The sequence below is a fragment of the Solanum pennellii genome, chromosome 4 (genome assembly GCF_001406875.1).
Source record: "Solanum pennellii chromosome 4, SPENNV200".
In the NCBI taxonomy this organism is placed as follows: domain Eukaryota; kingdom Viridiplantae; phylum Streptophyta; class Magnoliopsida; order Solanales; family Solanaceae; genus Solanum; species Solanum pennellii.
The window spans coordinates 45,879,716-45,885,943 of NC_028640.1; positions in this window are offsets into that span (position 1 = coordinate 45,879,716).

The following is a 6,228-nucleotide window of genomic DNA, read 5'->3' on the forward strand; positions in this document are numbered from 1 at the left end:
ACCCCCCCCCCCCCCGCCCCTCAGAGTATTTTAAACACATATATTGACACCCTTAAAATGTCACATCCAAAACTTTGTTGGAGACTGTGATACACACACCTATTTTTTTAAAGTAATTTTTTTTAAAAAAAAAATCATTACCAAAATACATCAATTTGATGTTTTTCATTTTTCTCTCTCTACCATTTCATTCATCTTCCTAAATCATCCCAATTTTTCTCAATTGTTTTAAAATGTCGAATCTCCTCCAATCCACCTCCATCTCCATCACATCCATCATTCTTCGTCTTTCTTCTAGTTTTCGATCATTTATTTGCACAAAATCTAATTGTCCTTGTTGAGTTGAATAAATTTAACATGAATATTGAATCTTTTTATTATGATTGTTGTCTAGTTCTACATCTGTTGGTTCTCCCGTTATATTTTTTATAGATTAGAAGATGAAATTTTTTTGGCCAAACTTCAAATTCTAATACCCACTTTCAATTCCAATCAAGAAATTCACAAATTTCAAATTGTAAAACCCACTTTCAGTTTCAGTTAAGAAAAAGGTCTGCTAGTATAATCGAAAAGATTTCTGTAGTAAAAGTTGTAACATCATTTTTAATGTCGGACTGAAATTATATTCCATTGAGGTGAAGAAATTAAAGGATTATCATCAACTTTCTTTTGATTATGTTGTCTATTTTCGAAAAAAAATTGAATGATCGGTCATGAAAAAGTTCATTGTGAATTAAAAGTGAAAAAAAATAAAATATTGTGTAGGTACTTATCACGGCAGCCATGTTAATATTTAAGAACGGAGATGTGATTTTTAAAGGAGAGAAATGGTTAGAGAGAGTGTGTGTATGTGATTGTAATTAATTAAATTTATTTATTATTTATATTGAATTCAATTAAGAAATGATAGTGGTCAATTGATTTATTTTTGGCCTATTTATTTGCTTTATACTTGTCTTCAAGAAAGTGAACACATTTGCTGTGCCACATCAACATTTAAGGGTGTCAATGTATCTGTTTAAAATACTTTAAGGGGTTAATAGGACCTTTATAAAGTATTGATGTATAGTCGAGAATTAGTAATATAGGTTAAGGGGATATTTGATTGTTTTCTCTTTTGTAATCTTAGACCAATAAAGATGTTTGTAATGTATCAAAATGTCTTGAAATTTTATGGTCTTAAATACTTATATAAGATGTTGGGGTTAAAAAGTTACTGCTTCTAGTATATACTTAGTGAATTGTTGAGATTGTTTTTCATACTCTAAAATAAGTGAAGTGTTCATAGTTCAAGAGAACTGATGAGATTCTTTTTTTTTCATATTTATCGTTTATTTAATGAGTTTTTAACTGCTTTATATTTTATATGCGATTAGTTAATCAAAGGGTAATAGAGATAAAGTTGTCTTTAATTTATTCTCGGCAGATAATATATGTCATATGTATAACATCATAGTATATCCATCATTAATTTATATTTATAATATATAACGATAGCAAATAATTATAATAAAATAAGAAATATTTCATTTTTTATTTCTTTTTTTAAACTGAAGATAAACATTTGCTAATTTTAGAAAATATTACTAGAAAAAGAATGTGTTAAAAAGAGAATAAGTAATATATTTATTTGAAAAAAATGAGCATTTTTTACCAAAAATATCAATAAGGATATTTTTGAACCAAAGTATTGATGAGAAGGATATTTTTGGACCATACTATAGATGGAGGGCGTTTTTATTCCTTTAACATATTTTAAGGCCATTTTTATCCTTTTCCCCTTTATTAAATATGCTTTGAGGGGTATGTGACATCCCAATTGTTCACTTAATATAGACTAGAGGGAGTAATACATATAGAAAATGACATTCTTAATGCCCATTTGTGTGTGAGATGAAATCATAATATGGAATTATATGAATTGAAATTAAAGTTTTGCTTGGACATGGAATTTGAATTTTAAATGGCACTTTTTCCCCATGAACACAAAAATCCGCACAAGTTGTGAAAACCATCGTAATCATCTTTATACAATCTTATCAAATAAGCAAAATTGTATAATACACTATCACGTTTATTCATTAAAAAAAGGAAAAATTACTTATATACACATAGTAACTTATCTTATTCTCTATTTATCCCTACCTTTTTAAAATATTTCACATATCTCTTATTTCTTCCAATTCCTAAAAATTTCTGATACATTAAATCTACCAGCCAAGCCCACGATTACTATTCCTCTTTTCACTCATTTTTTTCTCTCTCTAAATTCACTCCACATTCTTAGCAGTTACAATTTTCAAATCAATTTGATTTTCAAAATGATTCTCTCTTTCATCAACCTATTTCAGACATCTTAATAAGTAGGGATTGTGCTTCATTGTTGTTTTCTAAAAAAAACATTGTTCAGTTTTTGTTCTTGATACTCCTTCATTTAGTATCTTTCAAATCAATTTCGATTCTAAATGTATCAAAGATTAAAGTTCAAATTATATGATGAAATGTAATCTGCATAACAATGTATCATAATCTAAAATAGTTGAATATATGATACTTAAATAACATTTAATGAATATATGATCTTACATTTTGTATCAGATTCAAATAAATGTCAGTTTGTTACAAATAAAATCTGAATTTACTCAATTAATTGATATTTATGTTCAATGTATCAAAGACTAAAGTTCAAATTGTATTATGGGTGTAAACTGCAGAACAATGTATCATAGTCTAAAGCAGTTGAACACATGATACTTAAATATCATAATATGAATATATGATATAACATTTTATAGCAGATTCAAGTATCTATCAGACTGTATACAACATCATTTGGTATTGAGTATCAATTACTATTTATTATTATTAAAGTCATCAACTAAGGCCTAAGAGTCAATTCACAGCACTAGCTCAAGACGATTTGGTTAATGTTGAATAGAGATTATCTATGAGTTCTTAGGCATTTCTTTATAGTGTTATTATTTTTGAGATACATTAACTCTAGTTTAAGAATTTTTTGTTTTTATTGTTATAAGATACTCGTACTCAAGTTTTAGAGTGTTTCCCAAAAATGTTATTTATTTTGACTTTAACTATCATTGTTGGTAGTTGTTATTTACAGTATGGAGTGTCCTACATATTTGTCTTATATAAATGATACAAATTTGAATAAAATTAAATATCATATTTATAAATGCATATAAATACACAGTATTATTTTTTTCCATTAGTTTAAGTTAATTACTGATACATTTTGACATCTAACTAATGCAATGTAATTTATAATTTGATTGCTGATTCAATTATGTATTTACTTGATAACTTAGTTCTAGTTAGTTGCGTATTGATTTATGTTAATACATTGGATAGTTAGTTGTAGTTAGTTCCTACTTCATTCATGTATCAAATTGATAAATTAACTCTTACTTATTGTGATACATTTGAAGATACACTTTATTTAATTTTATATATATTACTTTCACAATTACTGTATCAGATTCATCATTTCAATTAGAACATGACACATTATATAAAAATGTATCCGAACCATATTAAGTGGTATCATCTCCACAAACACAATCTCTGGTACATTATTAATTGTAACGTTCTATCAAGGTAAAATTGAAAAAAAAATTAAAAATTTGTAATCTCAAAATAATGTATCAAAAATATAATAGTAGTCTAATAAAGAGTTTGTCAATCTTCCTTCAGAAAAAAATTACAAGCTCTTCATTTGTGACCTTCTTGTCCACAACTTCCACCATCTGCGCACACTTGAAAGTTAGAGATACATCACATATCAATCAACTCAATTTAAGATACACAACAACCTAATGAAAACTAACTCCAAATACACGATAGTTTATATATTGATGCATACCTTCATATATTGATAAAGAAAAACAATATATGTATCTAATACATTACAGTAACAACACACTGACTCACATCTAGAAAATTCACTACATAAACATAAATGCGTGATGACACTCGTCTTATCCCACCAAGATAAGTCAAACTAAAACTCAATAAATACAATAATATGCGGAAAATTTACAATAAACTTAAAAATACCCACAAAACCTGGTTGTTATATTTACAAGCCTCTAAAGTATTACAATTGATTCAAAAGAAAACAGTAACCTCAAATGAACTTGTTTTCAGAATAGGACAAGATCAAATTAAGGAGAAAAAAAGCCCGCTGAGACGACAAACAGCTACCTTACAAATCTCCAAGAAGCCTCGGAAAAGAACAGAATGACAAGTACCACAAAAATCAAGGCTCGTAACCTACAAAGTTTTATAGAAGCAAGGGGTGAGTATCAAACCACATGGTACTCAACAAGTAAATCCCTAAACACAAACTAAGTAGATGAAATACAGGTACTCCTACCACCCCAATCGAACCTCCACAACTATAACATGCATAAAAATCAGCCCAACCTAACAACTCACAATTTACATAGCACGTAACTTAACAACAACACTTAGACAAATTACATATCCTCCACAACAACACTTCAATAAATTACATATCCTCAATAACAACACTTCAACAAATTATATATCCTCAATAACAAGCTCAGTATTCATCAATCACAAGTTTCGCAGAAAGGCAATCACAAGATTAACAAAATACAATATCAAGTTCACAAATGATAAGTATGTGTAATGCAATGAAATGAAATGTCAAATATAATAATACATGTCTAACCTAGTGATACACACCCGCTGTATCTCAGTCCAGGACCTATAGGGGACATATTTGTCCATGCATCTGTCGTGGTGCACGACACAACTCTCAATAATAGTGATCATCGCGGTACGCGATACGTCCCTCGAAATATATTATCCATCGCGGCGCGTGATACATCCTTCGAAATGGTACATCCTCTTTAAGCTCTCATTATTTCTCAATGCACATAACACTTGTCACAACCATGTCTCAGAATAATGCAAATGACATGTACACACAAATATTGAGGAGATGACCATTTTCGTAACATTGCACAATTCACAGCAACACAAACATGATATCACATCAACAACGATTCAACAAGCCTTTAAACTTTTCTCAACACATCACACACAAACAATTAAACACATTGCCTTTTGTTACCCCTTTTTTCATCATTAGAATTGATCAATGTGGACAAGTCAACCCATCACCAATCCCACTACTCCTAAACGTATACCACAAGGAGATACACGCATTCCATACACTTAACAAGAGTTTAGAAATCCACTTGCCTCAATCAATCAAGAATTCACTCCGAAACTTGAGCCTTCCTCTTTCGTTGAACCTTCAACTCAAAGAAATCTATTCAAATAAAAGTCCATCATAAGATTTCAAGACTAATTAACAACACTCAACTCTATAATCAAGTTCTTGATCTTGATACCAAATAACATGTCGACTCTCATACTTTTCAAATTTAAGATCCAGAGTTAAGTTTCTACTTCTCCAATATCATAAATCTAACAATATTCATGTAATACAATATAATCAATATTTTATTATCTATATCTATATATTAAAACTTCAATTGTAAAGTAAAAACTATAAGATAAATTCCAAAATTTAATCAAAGTTAGACTGTCTGTAACCTCCACCACGAATCAGCAACCCAATTTCAACAATTTGTAGCCAATTATTAATTCATTATTATTTTCTTATAATCCCTCAATAGATGACCTTAAATTTTCAATTCAAATCTAACTTTGCAGCCATTAATGCACTATACACAAGTATGGTGTTACCATATTATTATAATAATAAAATAATATAACTCCATTCATACAAACAATTAAATATATTGAGTCTGAAGGAATATTGATTGTATTCAAGTGTTAAGGGAATACATGGGAGATATATATAGGAGATATAGGAAGGAGTATTAATCCTAATAGGACTAGGATTAAGGAGTACTAATCCTAATAGGACTAGGATTAGTACACAGTAAATACTAATATTATTTTATACTATTTATTTAATACTATCTGTTATTATCCCCCCTCAAGCTGAGCTGAGCGGAAGCGAACGGAAGCTTGGAATTGAGGTAATCGTGCTGTCGGCTCGGGAGAGGCTTGGTGAGAATATCAGCCGGTTGTTCTTCAGTGGGTACATACTGCACAGTCATGGTGCCGGCCAGAACTTCATCGCGAACAAAGAGACAATCGGTATCAACATGCTTCATTCTGGTGTGTAGGACGGAATTCTTGGCCACA